The 22440-nt window shown below is 37.7% G+C and overlaps 1 pseudogene; it reads left to right on the top strand.

Moving 5' to 3' along the window:
• Nucleotides 1-1254: 1254 nt before the first annotated feature.
• LOC132650853 (vomeronasal type-2 receptor 116-like) lies at nt 1255-22092 on the top strand (annotated as a pseudogene).
• Nucleotides 22093-22440: the final 348 nt, after the last annotated feature.

Below are 22440 nucleotides of genomic sequence, written 5' to 3'. Positions count from 1 at the left end.
ATATTACTTTTCCAGAAAACTCTGAAAATATATTAATATGTAGCATTTCTATAGAAGATCAATTTACTAAATAGAAAGTTAAGAAAACTTTTTTTGTGAACAGCACACTTTGACACTAAATGAAATGCTATTCCTGGTGTGTGGGACTTTTGGCATCATGAAGAATGTGAAATCTTTCCTCACCATATTATTGTTAGCATTATTATTACATAATAAGATAAATTGCTCCAGGTGCAAGTGTGAGGATCTAAGTTCAGATCTCCCCCCAAACATAAATGTACTATTATAATCCAATGATCACATAGCAGGAAGAACCCAAGAGAGGAGACCCTCTACAAGTTTGCTGTTCACAGTGGCAGGCTTATGTGGTGAAAACAATGAAGTCAGTTAGTGTGGTACTCTGCCTTCTGCACAGCAGTGGGTAAGGAGAGGCAGAAAGAATCTTAGTGATTTCAAGGCCAGAGTATGTTCCAGGTCAGCCAGTGCTACATGGTCAGACTCTGTCTCAGTCAATCAAATAAGTCAGTCAGTCAGTAAGTGAATAATTAACAAATGATAAAGAACCACTGTGAAATAATGTGGACAGCTAGGACTGACCCTGGATATTCTTTCTGCCTTGCACTAATAGTTATTGACACTCATAAACCTGTACATGCACAGAGAGACTCACATCTACAATAGTGTTGCACAGTTCATCAATACACAAAATGTTAACATAAATTTAAATATGGATTCACATGAATTAATCCCAGTAATTGAATGCAGAGACAAGAAATATTCCCATGAGATCAAGGGCATCCTTGTCTACATGCTGTGTTCCAGGCCACACTATTGAGAAAATATCATAGAAATGGCAACTGCAGCAATATATTATTTGAATTAACTTTGTGCTATACTTTAAGTAAGTTATTTTCTAAAACCTGAGTGATTGTATCAAGACATAATAACATTTCTTAATTGTTAAAGTAGAAGGGCCAAATTCCAGACACCAAAAGTTGTGATGTTTTGTCAGAACCCAATTTCTTATTCATGGACAGTTTAAGTTTATTTTTCTGCACATAAAAGATAAATAAAGCAATGTAATAAAAAATTATATTTCCTGAGACCATAAATAATACAGGTTAATAATGTAGGATCTTACCTAGTCTTATCTACTTAAATTGCCCATGTTAATTCCAATCATTCATGAGAATATACTTAAAAAAGTGTTGTATAGAAACATGGGCTTTTGAGTTATAAAAGCCATTGCACTAAATATGTGGGTTTATATTCTATGTCTTTTTCCTATATGTTTTTGTATTGTTTTGTTTTAATCTGTTCAGGTATGAGTTTAAGAACTACCAGTTTGTTCTGGCCCTGGTACTTGCCATTGAGGAAATGAACAGAAACCGTATTCTTCTTCCCAACACAACTCTGGGCTTCGCTCTGTATAATGCTGCACCTTTGGAAACGAGTATCCTTTATGCTCCCTTTATTTGGCTCACACGTTGAGGGTACCTCTAGCTAATTTCAACAGTGGACTGAAGAGAATGTCATCTGCTGCACTCACAGGAACATCATGGAAAATATCTTCCCACCTTGGGAAACTGTTTCAAATTTACAAAATACCACAGGTGAGGGCTGGGGTGTTGGAACTCAGGGTCAAATGTCAGTTTTGATAGTATTGGTTGATTGAAAATGTAAAATAGGAGGTCTAGAATAAGTCATCTAACAAAGTAAAGTACAAAGGTGCTTCATGATAGATCCACATTTCCATATAAAATATATTCCATTTGAAATATAAAGAAGGAGAAGTTGATGAGAACAGCTACCTTACTGAAACTTGAGAATAGTCAGTAATTTTTTTGGAAAAGTCTCCGTTTGGGTTTGCCTTTTAAAATATGACAAAACCATCTTCATACCAACTGTTTATGCTTGTTGATTCAGGACTGATAATCTGTTTGATGCCAATGTTTTTCTTCTTTTTTTTTCAATTTTCTTTTTCTACAGCTCACTTTTGGACTTTTTGATTCTAGCTTAAATAACAGAGGTCAGTTTAATTCTATCAGATGGCCCCCAAGGACACATTTCTGTCACTTACCATAGTTTCTTTGATGCATCGTTTCAAATGGTCCTGGGTTGGTCTGATTCTCCGATGGCCACCAGAGAGAATCAGATTCTTTCAGACTTGAGAGAAGATATGGAGAGTACTGGCATCTGCATAGCCTTTTTGAAAATGATTTGTGGTTCCTGGAATTCATATTCCAGTGCATTATGGAAGGATCTGGTAATGATTCCGGAATCATCAGCAAATGTGATATTTATGGGGATGTTGTTTCTTTGCAAGGTTTAATGCGACATATTGAGCAGCAGTTAGTGACATGGAAAGTCTGGATCTTGAACTCTCAATGGGATGTTGATCACAATTATGGTAGAGTCATTTCATGGGAGTCTCATTTTTTCACACCACCATGAAGAGATGGTTGACTTTACAAATTTTATTTAAACAGTTAATCCCTACAAATATCCAGAAGACACTTATCTTCCTAAGTTTTGGTTTCTGTTCTTCAAGTGCTCATTTTCTGAGTTCGATTGTCAACTTTTAGAAAACTGCCAACCCAATGCTACTTTGGAGTTACTGCCAAGACACTATTTTGACCCAGTTATGAATGCAGAGAGCTTCAATATATACAGTGCTATGCATGCTGTGGCCTACAGTCTCCATGAGATGAATCTTCAGCAAATACAGACATAACCACATGTTAATGGAGATGGAAAGGAATTCTTCCCCTGGCAGGTAATATCCCTTCCTGTGTTGTTTTAACATCAGCAATGTGAGGTATTTTTAGGCATTTAGGCATTTAAATTAGGTATCACAGGGTTTTTAGAATACATTGTCAACAAGCAAGGATGTATTCCTCAGAGCAGAGGTAGTAGCAGTAGATCCTTAAGGTTTAAAATGCTTCTGAGCACTACCACAGGATTATGAAGTTAAGGATCACTTTAATGTGTACTTTCCACCCCAGGGCCCTCGTCTAAGGATGGCAGCTTTGTATATATTCTGAAAGTTGGTTAGCTTTCCAAAGGAACTTGAATCAGCAGAATCCACATTACGTTGTTTATTGCTGACTTAGTTGTTCCTAGTGCAAGGTTTTATCTTGAAGAAAATGTGGTTTCCAAATTTTAATGCATTTCAGTCCAAGTATTGTTCATTTACTCAGCCACACGGATACCTCCTTTAAGGTGCTTTTTATTCTAGTTCCCACCGATGGCCTGCAAATGTCATGATTTCCTTATTTTAATTGCTGAGTAGTATTCCACCATGTAAATGTACCACAATTTCTGTATCTATTCCTCAGTTGAGGGAAATATGAGTTGTTTCCAGATTCTGGATATTAAGAATAAAACTGTTGTGAACATTGGCAAGCAAATGTCCTTGTTGTATACTTGAGCACATTTTGGATATATGCCTAGGAGGAAGTATAGCTGGATAGCTGGATCTTGAGGTAGCATTATTCCTCATTGTCTGTGAAAGCATCAGATTGATTTCCAAAGTGGTTGTAAAAGTTTACATTCAAAACACCAATGGTGGAGGGTTCCCCTTTATCCACATCCTCTCCAACATATATTGTCACTTGAGTTTTTGTTCTTACACATTCTGATGGATGTAAGGTGAAATCTCAGGGTTTTGTGATTTGCATTTCCCTGATGACCAAGGACATTGAGCATTTCTTTAAGTGTTTCTCTGCCATTCGATATTCCTGTATTGAGAATTCTCTGTTTAGCTCTGTACCCCAATTTTTATTGGAGTACTTTATTTGTTGCTGTTTAACTTGTTGAGTTCTTAATATATTCTGGATATTAGCCCACTATCAGTTATAGGGTTGGTGAAGATCATTTCCCAGTCTGTAGCCTGTCATCCTGAGTGAGGTATCCCAGAAGCAGAAAGACACACATGGTATAGACTCATTTAAAAGTAGATATTAGACAAATAATATAAGATAAATTATATGAAAATCTTTATACCTAAAGAATCTAAGAAAGAAGGAGGACTCTGGGTAAGATGACCAATCCTTATGCAGAAAGGGAAAGGTGAAATACATTAGAAGAGGGAGAAAACAGGGAACAGGACTGAAGCCTACCACAGAGGGCCTCTGAAAGACTCTAACCGGCAGGGTATCAAAGCAGATGCTGAGACTCACAGTCAAACTTGGAGCAGAGTACAGGGAATCTTATGAAAGAAGGGAGAGATAAAAAGATATGGAGTGAACAGGAGAGCTACAAGAAGAGCAACAGAACCAGAATATCTGGCCATAGGGGTTTGTTCTGAGACTGATACTCCAAAGAAGGGCCATTCAAGGAGATAACCTAGTACCCCTTCTCAGTCTTCAAGTGGTTCCCTAGTAAGGGGAACAGGGGCTGTCTCTGACATGAAGTCAGTGGCTGGCTCTTTGATCACATCCCACTGAGAAAGGACTTCCTTACAAGACCGCAGAGGAAGACAATGCAGACAGTCCTTATGAAACCTGATAGGCTAGGGTCAGATGAAAGGGAAGGAGGACCTTCCTTATCAGTGGACTAGGGAAGGCGCAGAGGACTAAAAGAGGGACATAGCAGGGGTTTGGGAGAGAATGAGGGAGGGTCCTACAGCTTGGATACAAATTGAATAAATAGTAATAAATAAAAAATAAATTTTAAAAATTATCCTTTTATAATGATTCTTTGTACTACTTTTTAAATAAAATGTTTTTAGTATCTTAGATGTACTTCAAACTATATTCCTACATCTCTTTCAGTTCCTTTATTTCCTAAAGAATGACCTACTGAAAAATCTCTTGAGAGGTCACAAAATACTGGATGGGAGAAAATGCCTAGATTCAGAGTATGACATTCTCAATTTTTGGAATTTTCCAAAGGGTCTTGGATTAAAGGTTAAAGTATGCACCATTTTCATATGCACCATTTTCTTCAGATGCTCCTCTTGGTCAACAGTTGTCTATGTGAGCAGATGATTCAATGGCCTACAAAGTTTATAAAGGTGAGTCATGACTTATCTCATTTTGATCTTTAATAAAAACAAAAGTAGTTTTCAGGATGTTATGATCTTTTGACACTTATTCAGTACCAATTATTATTCAGCAACCATTTAGGCAGTTAAACAGCCAACATAAACTGTTTTCTCATTTCCTGACTCTGATCAATGGAAAAGTTTGTTTTTAAATCTTAGTATGCCAACATATTTCTTATGAATAAGTTAAGTTTCTGTCATAGCCTGAAAACACTGATAGAAGATTTATTTAGTGACAGAGCCTTAGAAATTTTAGTGAGAAGTAAAGTGGCATTTTTTTTCAATGCAGTTTATTCAGGAACATTGAACAATCCTCGGACCCTGGGGAAAGCCAGCCCACAGCTTAAATAGCCTCTGGGTAGCCAACCCAGGCGTGCCACGGGGGCAATGCAGATAGGTCCACATACATGGAAGCAAGCCAGATCCTCGGCCTTAGCCAAATGTGGAGTTGTTCGTGACAGAGAGCACTCACCATCGGGAAGGTGGAAGGCAGAAACCAGCTCCATCTTTAAGGCATAGCATTCCGCAGCTCTCTACAGTTCCTCCTTTTTGTTTTAGACGCATCAGGCAAGAGTAGAGGTCTGATCTCTGATATTAGAAATATATTGGGACTTTGTACAGATGTTCATTTAGGTGTCATCCACCCAAAGAGCATCAGACCCGTCCGATACCTTTTTCTCAGAGGCGGGACCTGGGGCATCAACCCGCATGCAATCAGACATGCTCTTCTCTGGGTCCAAAGCGGCTGACCCTGAGTGCAGTGCTTAGCCTCGCATCCTGAGCGTACCATTTTAGCTTTTTATGGTATCCAACCATGCTTGGGGAGAATGTCCTGCTTCAATGGCTGTAAAGGCCTGAATGATCATGGCTGCCTCACACTGTTGTGAGACTCTAATCTTGCATATATACCACAGGCAAACCAAGGGGTAAAGTGGCATTTTTATTGTCAGCCTTTAAAAAAGATAGATTAGGATGACAAGTGAGTGTGTGTGTGTGTGTGTTTGTGTGTGTGTTTGCTTTGCTACCTCAAATAAATAGTCAACAAAACAACTGAAGGGAGAGCAGGTTTGTTTTTGCTGACTCTGTGAGCAATCAGTCTTACCCTAGTGGGAAAATAATGTTTTAGGAGCCAGAGAATGTGATGACACCAAACTCACAGTAGCCAATTAATTATTGACCCCCATTTTGTGGTAGCTTTTTCCACATCAGGTAAATGTTTCTCTACAACTCCTCACAGAAATGCCCAAAGACTTGTTTCCATGATGAATCCAAGCCCTATAGAGTTGTCAATCAACATTCACAACTACATTGGATATTAAAGTTCCCTAGTAGCCAGTAAAATTGAGACAGTTTAAATCTGAAGTCATACTGTGACCTTCTAGAACACTACTTTGATGACAACAGCTTCATATATTGAACCAAGGTTTAAATATGTGGGTTTTGTATTGCAAAATGTTCTAAAATTAGTATCACTAATACCCATTACCTTTCATTTTATGTGTAAGCATTTCCAGATTAATATTTGATAATACTTAGAAACATGCCACTCACTCAAAAATTTCACAAAAATCCAAACATTTGCTAATAGTTTTCATTTCTCTTAGATTCCACAGTTTGTGTGCAGTGAGAGCTGTATGCCTGGATTAAGGAAGTCTGCCCAGGAAGGCAAGGCTGCTTGCTGCTTTGATTGTACTCCTTGTGCTGAAAATAAGATTTCCAATGAGACAGATAAATACAGGCTGATAGAGAACTTCCCAACTTGTCCATAGAAGTCTGAAATACCTAAGCCAAAGGAAAAGGACTAGCGAGAAGATATAGACTTTTGTTCCTTGATTAGAAATTTAAAGTTTCCCAAGAGGAAACAAAAGAGTCAGAGACACACTCATCCTCAAAGTCAGAAGTCTCATTGTCATACTAAGCTAAAATACATGCAGAAGACCAGGTGTACTCATGTAGGCCTTATGCTTGCTGTTTCGGTCTCTGTGAGTTCATATGCACCATTTTTGTAGTTGATTCAGAGGGCTTTGTTTTCCTGGTGCCTTCCATCCCCCCAACTTTTATAATCCTCCCACCTCCTGCTCTCAGTGGAATCCCTGAGCTCTGCAGGGAGGGCTTTGATGGAGACCTCCAATTTAGACACTCTTCACACAGTCTGGCTGTGGATTTCTGAATCCACTCTGAATTCTTGCCAGAGGAAACTTCTGATGATGATGATTGGATAAGGCATTCAACTATGAATGTAGTAGAATATCACTAGGATATTCTAATTAGGATATTCCTAATCATTAGGCATCATTTTATTGAGGTTTTCTTAGATCAGTTATATTTCATTTTACCCTAGGTTCTGGAATATCCAATCTCCTGCTCTTGGTTACCCAAGAAGTGTCATTCATGCTCTGCTTCTCCTTGAGTGGTCCTTAAATCAGATCAAATAATTCTTGGCTACTTCCATGACTTCTTTTTCATTTTTCATTTATTTATTTTTAATTTATTACAGTTTCTTCACTTGGTATTCCAGCTGTAGCTGTCTCCCTTGTCCCTGTCCAATCCCACCCTCTTCTCTTCTCCCCCTATGTCCCTCCCCCAGTCCACTGATAGGGGAGGTCCTCCTCCCCTTCAGTCTGACCCTAGCCTATCAGGTCTCATCAGGACTGGATGCATTGGTTTTTGTTGTTTTTTTTTTTCCTGTTGCCTGGAAGGACTGCTCCCCCATCAGGAGGAGATGATGAAAGAGGCAGTCATTGAGTTCATGTCAGAGACAGTCCCTCTTCTCTGACTAGGGAAGCCACTTGGAGACTGAGCTGACATGGGCTACATCTATGCAGGGGTTCTAGTTTATCTCCTTGCATGGTCATTGGTTGCAGTATCAGTCTCAGAAAAGATCCCTGTGTGTGTGGTCAATGGAATGTTGTTTGGTTGTTATTAATCTAAGGGCTACTCTCCACTTTGAAGTGGTACTCAACAAACTTGTCTTTATAGGTCTGGATTATCTCACTCAGGATGTTTTTTTTTTTCTCGTAATATCCATCTTTTTGCTAATTTCATAATGTCTTTTAAAAAAACAGCTGAGTAATAATCTAATGTGTAAGTGTACCAGATTTCTTTATCTATTTTTCTGTTGAGGGATATCTAGAATATTTCTAGTCTCTAGATATTATGGATAAAGCTACAATGAACATGGTTGAACAAGTGTTATTGTGGTTGGATATTGCATTCTTTGGTTATATGCCCAAAAGTTATATGTCTAGATACTGTGATAGATCAATTCCCAACATTCTGAGGAACTGCTGTATTCATTTACTTAGAGCTATTTTTGTATTCACATCAACATTTAAGAGATGTTCTTACTCCACATCCTTGCCAACATGAGGTGTCCATTATGGTAGAAATAGGAATGTCAAAGTATTTTTGATTTGCATTAGATATTTTGATGCCTAAAAATATTGAACACTTCTTTAAGGTTTTTTTTTTCCAGCTATTTGTATACCTCTATTACACACTCATTGTTTAGGTCTGCACATCAATTTTATTTTTGTTTTTTTGAAATCAGGTTTTTTAAGTCCTTTATATAATCTTTACAATTAGTACTCTATCAGATGTGAAGTTTGTGTAAATAATTTCTCTTTATGTAGGAAGCTGCCTGGCTTAAATAACTGTGTCCTTTGCCTTACAGAAATTTTCAATTCCATGAGATGCCATTTATTAATTGTTCACCTTGGTGCCTTTCCTTTCAGTGTTCTAGTCAGAAAAGCTTTGCCTGTTCCAATGCATTCATGGCTATTCCAAACTTTATCTTCTATACAGTTCAGTGTATCTTCTTTTATCTTGAGATCTTTTATCCACTGATAGTTGGGTTTTGTGCAAGGTGATGAATTTGTTATTTGCATTATTATATTATTATATATTATTATATATATTATATATATTTTATAGTAATCTAGTTTTAGTACTATCATTTGATGAAGATGCTGTTTTTTTATCCTTGTAGGTAACTTTGGATATTTTTATAAAAATATCAGGTAGTAATATGTGTTTGGATTTATATTTATTTCTTTAAAAATTTTTAATTATCTTTTATTAAAATTTGTTCAATTTGTATCACAGTTGTGGTTCTCTTCCTTGTCTACCTCCAGTTCCACCTTCCCTCCCTCTTCTTGCCATATGCCCCTCATCTAATATGCTGATAAGGGAGGTCCTCTTCCCCTTTTCTTTTGACTCTACTATCAGGTCTCATCAGGACCATTGAATTGCCTTCCTCTGTGGTCTAGCATGACTGAACCCTGCAGGGGTAGGTGATCAGAGAGCCTGCCACAGAGTTCATTTCATAGAAAGTCCCTGCAATCCTTATTAGGGACTCCACTTGGATGCTGAGTCTATGGGCTACATATGAGAGTGGGTTAAATGTCCTCTACACGTCCTTGGTTAGGTTATCAGTCTCTGCAGGCCCCCTTCCAGGGCTCAGATTTTTTGGCTCTGTTGGTCTCCTTTTGGAGCTTCTTTCCCCTCCTGGTCTTTCTATTTAATCCAGGCATTTTGCCCAAAGTTTGGCTACGAGTTTCTGCCCCTGCTTTGATACCTAGATCAGTACAGACTTTCAGAGGCCTACAATTGTAGGCTCCTGTCCTGTTACCTGGTTTCTCCTGCTTCCAATGTCTATCACATTTAACCTTCTGAATGAATATTGAGCATCTTCCCTAGGGTACTCCTTCTTGTTTACTTTCTTTAGGAGTATAGATTTTAGTATGTTTATCCTATATTATATGGCTAATATCCACTTACAAGTGAGTATATACCATGTGTGTTTTTCTGCTTCTAGGTTACCTAACTCAAGATGGTCTTTTCTAGTTCCCACAATTTGTCTGCAATTTTCATGATTTCCTTGTTTTTAATTGTTGAGTAGTATTCCATTGTGTAAAGTACCACAATTTCTGTATCCATTTCTCCATTGAAGGACATCTAGGTTGTTTCAAGCTTTTTATTTTTAATAATATAGCTGCTACAAACATGGTTGAAGAAATGTCCTTGTTGTTTACTTCAGAATATATGCTCATCTAATATGCTGATAAGGGAGGTCCTCTTCCCCTTTTCTTTTGACTCTACTATCAGGTCTCATCAGGACCATTGAATTGCCTTCCTCTGTGGTCTAGCATGACTGAACCCTGCAGGGGTAGGTGATATACTTAAATTTACTTTGGATATATGCCTAGGAGTGGTATAGCTGGATCTTGCAGCAGCACTATTCCCAATTTTCTGAGAAAGCACTAAATTGATTTCCAAGGTGATTGAACAAGTTTAAATTCCCACCAGCAATGGAGAAATGTTCCCTTCTCCACATCCTTTCCAGCATGTGAGTTTTTGATCCTAGCCATTCTGATGGGTGTGAGGTGAAATCTCAGGGTTTTTTATTTGCATTTTCCTGTTGACTATGTATGTTGAGCATTTCTCTGTTTCTCTGCCATTTGATATTGCTCTATTGAGAATTCTCTGTTTAGCTCTGTACCCCATTTTTAATGGGATTAATTGGTTTGTTGGTGTTTAACTTTTTAAGTTTTTTATATATTCTGGATATTAGCCTTCTGTCAGCTGTAGGATTGGTGAAGATCTTTTCCCAGTCTGTAGTCATTTGGTTCTGATGACAGTGTCCTTTGCTTTATAGAAGCTTTTCAGTTTCATGAGGTCCCTTTTATTGATCTTAGAGTCTGTGCTGTTGGTGTTCTCTTCATGAAGTTGTCTCATGTAACAATGAGTTCAAGGCTCTTCCCCACTTTTTCTTCTAATGGGTTTAGTGTGTCTGGTTTTATGTTGAGGTCTTTGATCCACTTGGACTTTAGTTTTGTGCAGGGTAATAAAAATGGATCTATTTGCATTTTCTACATGTAGCCTTCCAATTAGGACAGTACCATTTGTTAAATATGCTATCTTTTTCCATTGTATTGTTTTGGCATCTTTGTCAAAAATCAAGTATCCATAGGTGTATGGGTTTATTCTGGGTTTTTTCTATTTTATTTCATTGATTCACCAGTCTGTTTCTATGTCAGTACCATGCAGTTTTTATTACTATTGCTCTATAGCACATGTTGAAAACAGTTTGTACCGGATTGTTTAAGCAATTCTGAATTTTTTTCCCCATATGAGACTTGTTCTTTCAAGTTCTGTAAATAATTGTGTTGGTGTATTGATGGGAATTGAGTTGAATCTGTAGACTGCTTTTGGTAGGATGGCCATTTTCATGTTAATCCTACAGATCCATGAGAATGGGAGCTCTTTGCATCTTCTGATATCTTCAATTTATTTTTTTATTTTTTATTCATTACAACTTATTCACTTTGAATTCCAGCTGTTAGCCCCTTCCCTCATCTATTGCTAATACTGCCCTCCCTCTCTCTTCTCCTCCCATGTCCCCCCTTGCATCTGACCCTAGTCTATCAGGTCTCATCAGGACTGTCTGCATTGTCTTCCTCTGTGGCCTGGTTAGACTGTCCCTGCCTTCAGGGGGAGTTGGTGATCAAAGAACCAGCCACTGAGTTCATGTCAGAGACAGCCCCAGTTCCCATTACTAGGGAAACCACTTGAAGACCGAGCTGCCATGGTCTACATCTGTGCAGAGGTTCTAGGTTAACACCATTCATGGTCCTTGGTTGTAGTATCAGTCTCAGAGAAGATCCCTGTGCCCAGATTTTCTGGCTTTGCTACTCTTCTTGTAGAGCTCCTGTCTCCTCTACATCTTTTGCTCTCCCCCTTCTTTAGAATCCCTGCACTCTGTCCAGAGTTTGGCTATGAGCCTCAGCATCTGCTTTAATACCCTGCTGGATAGTCTTCTTCAATTTCTTTCTTCAGAGTTTTGTACTTTTTAATATAGGTATTTCATTTGCTTGATTAGTCACACCAAGACACTTTATGTTATTTGTGGCTATTGTGAAGGGTGTTGTTTCCCTAATTTCTTTCTCAGCCCATTTGATTGTTGAATATAGGAGGGCTTCAGATTTTTTTGAGTTAATTTTGTATACAGCCACTTTGCTAAAGGTGTTTATTGGCTGAAGGAGCTCTCTGATAGAATTTTTGTGACTTCTTCCTTTCCAGTGTCTATTCCCTTTATCTCCTTTAGTTGTCTGAATGCTCTAGCTAGGATTTCGAGTACTATTTTGAAGAGATATGGAATAGGGGGCAGCCTTGCCTTGTCCTGATTTCATTAGGATTGATTTAAGTTTCTCTCTCTTTAGTTTTTTGTTGGTTCTAGGATTGCTGTATATTTCCTTTACTATGTTTAGTAAGTGCCTGTATAACTGATCTTTCTAAAAGTCTAAACATGAATGAATGTTGGGTTTTGTGAAATGCTTTTTTGGCATCTCAGAAGATGATCATGTTTTTGTTTTGTTTTGTTTTGTTTTCTCCTTCTGTTTGCTTATGTGCTGGATTACATTAATGGATTTCAGTATATTGAACCACCTCTGCACACCTGGAATGAAGCCTACTTGGTCATCATTGATGATATCTTCTATGTGGTTTAGGATTTGGTTTGCGAGTATTTTATTGAGACTTTTTTTTTTCTTTTATTGTGTCATGTTCATAAGAAGAGATGGGTCTGAAATTCTACTTTTTGTTGGATCTTTGTGTAGTTTAGGTATCAATGTGACTGTGTCCTCATAGAATGAGTTTGTTAATGTTACTTCTCTTCTTATCTTCTGGAATAGTTTGAAGAGTATTGGCTTTGGGTCTTCTTTGAAGGTCTGGTAGAATTCTTCCATTTCTTTGGGCCATGTAGGACTGTTTAATCTATTTACCTGATCTTGGTTTAACTTTCCTAAATGGAATCTATCAGGAAAATTGTCCGTTTCATTTATATTTTCAAAATTTGTGACATAGGCGTTTGAAGTAAGACCTAATGATTCTCTAAATTTCCTCAGTGTCTGTCATTATAACACACTTTTCATTTCTGATTTTGCTGACTTGGATAGTTTTTCTCTGCCATATACTTAGTTTGGCTAAGGGTTTGTCTATCTTGTTGATTTTTTTCAAAGAACCAGCTCTTGCTTGATTCTTTGAATTGTTTACTTGTTTCTAATGTATTGATTTCACCCTGAATTTGATTATTTCCAACCCTTTACTCCTCTTGGGTGTGTCTGCTTATTATTTTCTAGAGCTTTCAAGTGCCATTAAGTTCCTTCTATGAGATATCTCCAACTTCTGTCTGAAGGCACTTAGTGCTGTGAATTTTTCTTTGATCGCTACTTTCATTGTGTCCCATAAATTTGGGTAAGTTGTGCCTTCATTTTCATTGAGTTACATTGAGTTTCTTTGTTTTATTTCTTCCATGACTAAACTGTCATTAGGTAGAGAGTTGTTTAGTTTCCATGCATGTGTAGGCTTTTTGTTATTTCTGTTGTTGTTGTTGTGGTCTAGTTTTAGGCCATGGTGTTCTGATAGGATTATTTCGATCTTCTTGTATCTGTTAAGGCTTGCTTTGTGTTTGACTATGGAGAATGGTCAACTTTGGAAAAGGTTGTGTGGGGTGCTGAGAAGAAGGTAGACTCTTTTGAGTTTGGGTGAAAATTTCTGTAGGCCCATTTTATTTGGGACCTCTGTAAGTGTCATTATTTCCCTATTTAGCTTCTGTCTTGATGATCTGTCCCATGGAGAGAGTAGAGTATTGAAGTCTGCCACTATCAAGGTGTTGGGATGGTTATGTAATTTGAGCTTTAGTACTGTTTCATTTACAAATACCAATGCTCTTGTATTTGGGGCATAGATGTTCAGGATTGTGTTGTCCTCATGGTGGAATTTCCCCTTTGATGAGTATGAAGTTTCCATCCTCATTTTTTTTATTAATTTTGTTTGAAAGTTTATTTTATTATATATTAGAATAGCTACCCCAGCTTTTTTTTCTGGGTCTGTTTGCTTTAAAAATATTTTTCCAGCCCTTTATTCTGAGGTAGTTTCTCTCATTCTTGCAGTGGTGTGTTTCTCGGATGCAGCAGAATGTTGGATCCTGTTTCTGCAACCATTCTGTTAGTCTGTGTCTTTTTATGGGCGAGTTGAGTCCATTGATGTTGATAGATAAACCAATAAATGCTAGTTCCTTTATTGTGGAGTTGGTGGTGATAGTGTGTTTGTGTGCTTGTTTTCTTTTGACTTTGTTGTTGTTGTTGTGAGGTTATCTATGTTCTTTATTTTCTTGGGTGTAGTTGTTTTCGCTAGATTGAAGTTTTCATTCTAGTATCTTCTGTAGGGCTGGGTTGCTATGAAGATGTTGTTTAAGTTTAATTTTGTCATGGAATATTTTGTTTTCTTTATCTTTGGTGATTGAAATTTTTGCTGGGTATAGTAGTCTGGTTTGGCATCTGTGTTCTCTTAGAGTCTGCACGACATCTTCCTAGGCCCTTCTGGCTATCATGCTTTCTGTTGAGAAATCTGGTGTGATTCTGCTAAATCAACCTTTACATTTTACTTGTCCTTTTTTCCCTTGCTGCTTTTAATATTTTTCTTTGTTCTGTAGATTTAGTGTTTTGACCTTGGAGCCTGGGATTTTTTTTTTTTTTTTTGGTCTATTCATATTATTTTTAGATTTTTTTTCTTTTCATGATGTCCTTGATTTCTTGGATGTTTTGTGTTGGGAACTTTTCTGATTTTACTTTTTCTTTGAAAGAAGTTTCAATTTCTGCAATTGTATCTTCAGTGCCTGAGATTCTTTCTTCCATCTATTGTATTCTGTTGGTGATGCTTACCTTTTTTGGCTCCTGGTCTTTTCTCTAAGTTCTCCAGCTCCTGAGTTTTCATTGTTTGTATTTTTTCATTGATTCTAATTCTAATTGATTCTAATTCATGTCTTGCACCATTTCCTTCATCTGTTTGAATGTGAATTCCTATCTTTCTATGATGGCATCCATTTTTAAATTTGTTTCCCCTTTATGTGTCTATATTTGGGTTGCTATTTTTTGTTGGTATTTCTTTGAGAGCTTTGTTTCTTTCCTCTTTATGTGCCTCTATTTTTGTGTAGCTGTTTAAGAGTTTTGTTCATTTCTTATTCACGTGCCTCTAATAATTCAATAAGCATAGCTTTACAATAATTTTCCTGTGATTCCAATGAATTAAAATATCTATGTTTTTTGGAGGTTGCTGGTGAATCCGTGATGTCCTAATTTATGTTGGATGTGTTCTTAAGCCTGCCTCTAGCCATTTGATGATCAGTAGCCTTTTCTGTTTGTTCCTTAGAGCCCATACTGCAGACTGTGTCTGTCTTTCTGTGGAGTCCAGGGAATTCTTCAGGAAGATTAGAGAGGTCCACTGGTTTGAGAGTGGGTGTTGGTGTTTCAAATGCAGCTAATCGAGGAAGGTTGCAGGTGCAAATGTGCAAGTGCAGGAGTGTGGGTGTAGGTGTGTCTGCCTGGAGAAGTGAAGTATAAGGACAAAGCTTAAGTACAGGTGAGGGTTCTGGCATATTTTGCAGGCTCAGTGTGCATGTCCAGGTGCCATGAATGGCTCAGTGGCCCACAGGCCTGTCCAAGCACTGTGCTTCAATCCCTCAGATCTGCCTAAGCTGCACTGTCTTCGTTCTAGGAAATGTTTGTCTGGACTCCACTGGGAAACCCAGAGAACAGGGGCTTCAGTGTTGAGGTTGTTGTCCCAGACATCCCTATGTTGCCCATAATGGGGGTGTGTGTCAGAGGTATCTGATGTCTGGCTGCGAGTGCAGAAAGACCCATTTTCCAGGCTCTGTATGCACTCTCTTGCAGAAGCACTCACTGGCAGGCTGTGTGGAAAGTGCTGAGGACCTGCGAACTCACTCACAGGCATGTGTGGGAGCACTAGGGCCCATGCACACTCACTTGCAGGTGGGTGTGCAAAGCATAAAGGGCCCATGAACTCACTTTCAGGCTTGTGTGGGAAGCACAGAAGTCCTGAGCACACTCACTCACAGGTGTATGTGATAAGCACAGAGAGCCCACAGATTTCTACTTTCAGATTTGGGTCCCTGTTTGGCTTTTAGAGTAAGGAGGTGCCCCATACCTGGGGTTATGCACTCCCCACCTCTGTTGCACCACCAGGGCAAGCTGAGCAAGTGAAGGTGCAGCTGGGAGTGCAGGGTTCCATAGTTGGCCACTTTTCAGACCCGGAGACATCCACGAAGAGGATGGATCCAGGGTGTCCCAGCACATGGGTCTAGCCCTGGAAACCTCAAAGTCAATGCTCTGGCTTCAGCTAACCATCCACTCACAAGTTTTCAAGTTTTTGGTGTTCTGCCCTTCAGAAATGGTGTGCACTGGTTGCCACCATATTGGAACTCTCAGATAGATAGATAGATAGATAGATAGATAGATAGAGATCTATTCAATTACCAATATGTCTGTCAATATTTCTGTTTTTATGCCAACACCATTCATACTATATCTCTTAGTACAAATTCCAGTCAGAGGTAATGATATCTCCTATAGTTATTGTATTGTTCAAGACTGTTTTGAGTATTTTGGCTTTGTAATTTTCACGTATGAAGTCAAGATTTATCCTTGCATAATCTGTAAATAATTGTGTTGGAAATTTTAAGGGGAGCGCATTGAATCGGTAGATTGATTTTGGTATGGTGGTCATTTTTACTTTGTTATCCTATTGATTCATAACCATGGAAGAATTTTCCATTTTCTCATAGCTGCTTCAAATTTTTTTTCTTCAAAGACTTGAAGTTTTACCACATAATTATTTCCCTTGCTTATAGTTACACTAGGAAATTTAATATTATTTGAGGCTATTGTGAAATATCATGGAATTTTATTTGTGTTAATATGTAATATTACCCATCTCTTTTGATTAGATTTGCTGTGTAGTCTATTCTTTAGATATTGAAATGTCTACACAAGCTTCTCTCTTTTAATTTTTAAGTTATTTATTTATTATTTATTACAATTTATTCATTTTGTATCCCTGATATAGCTTCTACCTTGTCTCCTCTGAGTCACACCTGTCTTCCCACTTCTACCCATTTACCTCTCCCATTCCCCTAATACACTGACAGGGAAGAACCTCCTCCCCTTCTATCTGACCTTAGTCTATCAGGTATCACCAGGGCTGGCTGCATCATCTTCCTCTGTGGCCTGGCAAGACTGCATCCCCTAGAAGGAGGTGATTAAAGAGATGGCCACTGACTTCAAGTCAGAGACAGCCCTGTACTTGGAAATCACTTTGAAGCTGAGCACCTATGGACTTCATCTGAGCAAGGTGTCTAAGAAATCTCCATTCAAGGCCAATGGTTGGAGTTTCAGTCTCTGCATGTCCACTATGGGCCCAGGTGTTTTTGGCTCTGTTGGTCTCCTTGTGTAGCTCCTGTCTCCACATCTTTGTAACTCCCCCTTCATAAGTTTCCGTGCACTCTGCCCAAAGTTTGGATATGAGTCTCAGCATCTCCTCTGACAACCTGATGGGTAAAGTCTTTAAGAGGGCCTCCCTGGCAGGCTTCTGTCCTGTTCCCTGTCTTCTTTTACTTCAGTCTTGTTTGCCCTTCTGAATGAGGTGTCAATCTCTTCCCTAGGGTCTTCCTTGTTTAGCATTTTAGGGCTAGAGATTTTACTATGTTTATTCTATATAATGTGAAGAATATCCACTTATAAATGAGCATATACCTTATTTGTCTTTTTGTTCTGTGTTACCTCACTCAGGATGATATTATCTAGTTCCCAGCATTTGCCTGCAAATTTCATGATTTCCTTGTTTATAATTGCTGAGTAGTATTCCATTGCATAAATGTACCACACTTTCTGTACCCGTTCCTCTGTTGTGGGAAATCTGGGTTGTTTCCAGATTCTGGCTATTACTAACAAAGCTGCTATGAATATATTTTGAGCAAATGTCCTTGTTTTATGGTTAAGCATCATTCGAATATATGCCCAGGAATGGTATAGGTGGATCATGAAGTAGCACTCTTCTTATTTTCTCAGAAATGCCAGATTGATTTCCAAAGCAGTTGTACAAGGTTACATTCCCACCAGCAATGGAGGAGGGTTCATTCTCTTCCACAACCTCTCCAGCATGTGTCATCCATTGAGGTTTTGAGTTTAGCCATTCTGATGGGAGTGAGGTGTTAAAACTCTAGCCTTTTCTTACACACTGCACTTGTCTAACTCAGTTACCTTCCAAAACATGTATGTTGATAGCCAGGTCAAAGCAGTTTCTTAAAAATAAAATGGCCTTGTGTAGACAAACAGTCCAGGAAGTGCAGAGGGGCATATAGCCCCCAAAACTGCATTTAACTTCCCAGTTTTCCAAGAAAATCCTATATACAACCAGAAAGTCCTCATGCCTATTTGCAGGAACCCAATAGGTCAAACATTCCAGATAGTTTCCACAGACAAACGAACTACCGACTCTTCAAAATATAGTCTGGGAATGCCCTGCATGATATCCAGTATTGTTTTGTCAATCCAAAACTAAAAGGAAGTACCAGTTCAGTGATTTTGACACCCAGTTTTACCTTATTTCTTCACTCTTTGTCTATGGGCTAAGCCAACAAAGCTCCATTTGGTAAACCTCAGACTGGTTATATTTGCATGTCTCTCAGTCCTATTGTGACTTCAATATACATTGAACAATGGCTATTTATAGCCTAAATTTGAAACTTTCAATTTTAAAGTCTAAATTGATTTAGAATAGTTCATAAGATGGAAAAATTTCTGAAATGTATTCAGTATATCCCAGGTATGCTCCACCCTACTAATGCTTATTACTCTTCTCATCCTTAACTGTCCCTTTACCAGTTGCACGAATTTTTTTTTCATTTTTCTGTGACATATTTGGTTTAATCTTCATGACCTTTGGATTCAGAATGTGCCTTGGAGCCAGATACAGTCATCACTTGTTACACATTTACCTCTCCTTTTTAAAAATATCTTTACAGGCAATACTTTAACAGGGAAGGGAACAGTAATTCTCTCATTCTTCATCTCATCCTTATGAAGAATCAACCAGCGACATTATCCGTAATTATTGAGAGTTCTTTAGTGCAATACATATGATGCCTAGACACAATTAGCAACCATCATCTTGTGTACATTTTGCATTTATTTCCATTATATTTCTTGAATGTTGGAATAGATGGTTTAAAAGTCATTCTTTATGGATGGGCATTAATGCATCACTCATTCTCAGGATCTTTCACAGTCATATTTCTTGGCCTTCTTCATAGATCACAGCAAAGAGAGGCTTCTTAGAGTAAGAATGAGAGTATTACTTTTCCATGTGCATAAACAAGAACATTTAGAAGTTTGTTTGACAATAAGTACATTAAACTAATTGGCAGCATCAAGTTCCTCCTCTTATGATATGGTCTCCCACCTCCTGAAATTGTGTGTGGTCTATAGGACCAGGTATGTAATACTTTTTTGATAAATGTCCTTCCCTGTATTTCAGATATATGGTAAGTGCATAAATATATTCAATATGCACAGAGTAGGAACACGTCAGTCATGAATGCAATATCCTGTCTTTGTGACTATATTTTGAAATACAGTAAAATATGAGTGAACACATACATGGTCAAAATTAAAATTTCAAACTAACAATGATTCAATATTGCAGAATATGAAAAACTTATTTTTTAAAAAAAGATGTTATCCACATATATATATTAGTTAATGAAACATATAAATAAAAGCTTAAAGCATACATTGTACAATAGAAAAGCAACAAAAAACACTCATAACAGAAGCAAAGGAATAAGCTCTGAGTGTGAAATTATCTTGAGAAAAAATTACTATTCAAGATCACTAAAGAAAACATATATCAAAATACAGATTTGATTTTTCTGACAATAAACTTGATAATGTTTAGTTCAAAATGTAAAACAGAAAATTATTTGATGAAGTGATAATTTTTAGAAATACAGAAAGGTTTAATATAATAAAAATATTTCATTGCAAACCAAGGAGTATATGTTATTAGTTCAAGATAAATGACACAAATGTTAGAAGCAGAGTATTTCAAACTTCTTTTTTGAATATATAGAAATACTTCAAAAATTTTCTTCTTTTATGTTAAACATAAGGCTATAGTTAAATGTAAAAACATATATTAGTGAAGGTTTTAAGCTTCAAGGATATAATGGTATTTATTATTTCAAAATCATACATAATATGAACCAAATTGGGTGTATCCAGGGGATTTGGGGAAAATAATTTAATATGGGTCCTGAATCTTAGAACAGTATATAAGAAATTAATTTCAAAGCCTATTGTCCATACTGTACAAAGTATACACCTAGAAATTAGCAATTTCTTCATAAAGTGAAGTATGAATAAAATTAGCATTGTACAATATTATTCTGTCATCTTATGACTTATAAAATAGATGCTGGCTTGCTTCCATGTATGTGGACCTATCTGCATTGCCCCCGTGGCACGCCTGGGTTGGCTACCCAGAGGCTATTTAAGCTGTGGGCTGGCTTTCCCCGGGGTCCGAGGATTGTTCAATGTTCCTGAATAAACTGCATTGAAAAAAAAATAGATGCATGAAGCCATAAATTCAAGCCAAACATACAAAAACAGCAAAGATCATTGGGATTCTTTGATTTTTGTCACCATAGACAAAAATGGCTTCATAGATTTGAGATGATTCACAGGCAACCTGGTATTTCTTTCTGAAACAATAAACAATAAAGGAGGTGAATCAGGAAACATTTTGATGAGCTGAGGCTGAGTAACAACTTAGGGGAAAAGGGAACACCTGAGGATTGATTCACAGTCACCTTTATTTCTGAACAGATATCGACCAGTGTGTGATGTGTCCAGAAAGTCACTATGCAAACTCAGAGAAGAGTTACTGCCTCCAGAAATCTGTGACCTTTTTGTCCTAAGACTTCTTGGGTATGGCTTTCACCACTGCAGCACTGTGCTTCTCTGCACTCACAACTGTGGTTCTTGTAGTCTTTGTGAAGCACAGAGACACATGCATTTTCAAGGCCAATATTCAGGCTCTCAGTTACATCCTGCTATTGACACTCATCATCTACTTCCTCAGTTCCTTGCTCTTCATTAGCCCACACAACACAGCCACCTGCATCTTGCAGCAGACAGCATTTGGAATTCTGCTCACTGTGGCTCTCTCCACAGTACTGGCCAAAGCTATCACAGTTGTTATTGTATTCAAGGTCACTGTTCCAGCTAGATTGGTGAGGTGGTTAATGGTATCAAGGACCCCTAACTTCATCATTCCCATCTGCACACTGATCCAACTTGTTCTCTGTGGAATCTGGCTGGTTACCTCTACACCATTCATTGATCATGATGCTCATGCTGAACATGGCCACATCATCATTGTGTGCAACAAAGGATCAGCAGTTGCCTTTCACTGTGTCCTGGGATACCTCTTCTCCTTGGCACTTGGGAGCTATGCCATGGCCTTCTTGTCTAGAAATTTGCCTGACACATTCAGTGAAGCCAAGTTCCTGTCATTCAGCATGCAGGTATTCTTCTGTGTGTGGGTCACCTTCCTCCCTGTCTACCACAGCACAAAGGAGAAGATTATGGTGGCTATGGAAGTCTTTTCTGTGTTGGCTTCCAGTGCAGAACTCCTTGGTTTGATCTTTGTCTCCAAGTGCTACATAATTTTGTTAAGACCAGATAAGAACTCCCATCTTGATATCAGGCACAAAACCCATTCAAAAAGGAATTTTAACTTAAAATTTAGTTAAAATGAAAATTAATCTGTTAGTAAATTATAAACAAAAAATAAAACCAGTGCTACACTATTATAAATCTTTAATTATGTATAATACCATGTGAATATTTAATTAATTGTACTAAAATCTCTTGAAATGGAACCATTATTTTAATCTTATGTTTGAGATTTATGTTTTACACTTTTTCACTAATAAAATTTCTTTATGTTTCTTTCTTTTAGCTGAATCCCCATAATTAGAACAGTGTGGCATAAACTCATGGATAGATGATTTCCTTTGGCTACAAAGTGCTAGTTTTGAAGTTGTGTCACCGTGTGTCAGCCATGATGTATTTGTTTTATCCTTCTCTCGTTAAAAACAAACCATTAAATTTTGTGTAATTATTTCATTTTTGAACTCCAGAAGATTCTGTTTTTTTCACAGGTTATTTTCAATGAAATTCAGAAGAAATTTTATAGTTTAGCATGACTGTATAAGATCCTATTTTCTCATATTAGGGAAAATAAAAGCTCTTACTATGGGGAACTACACCGGATGCCTGATTTGTAACTAGTAGTTGTTTAGATACACAGAGATCAGAAAAGAGATATGACTGACTGATCAGGTGGTTCATATTGTGTTATGAGAACAAGGCATTGGAGTAGAGGCAAGCAGAGCAGTAGGAACTATGGAAGATGGAATTATTAACACTCTACAGCAGAATAATATGGAGGGTATATTCTTCATTGTAAAAAAT

The sequence above is a fragment of the Meriones unguiculatus genome (genome assembly GCF_030254825.1).
Source record: "Meriones unguiculatus strain TT.TT164.6M chromosome 13 unlocalized genomic scaffold, Bangor_MerUng_6.1 Chr13_unordered_Scaffold_34, whole genome shotgun sequence".
Classification (NCBI taxonomy): Eukaryota; Metazoa; Chordata; class Mammalia; order Rodentia; family Muridae; genus Meriones; species Meriones unguiculatus.
This window is presented reverse-complemented; position numbering and strand designations above follow the sequence as displayed.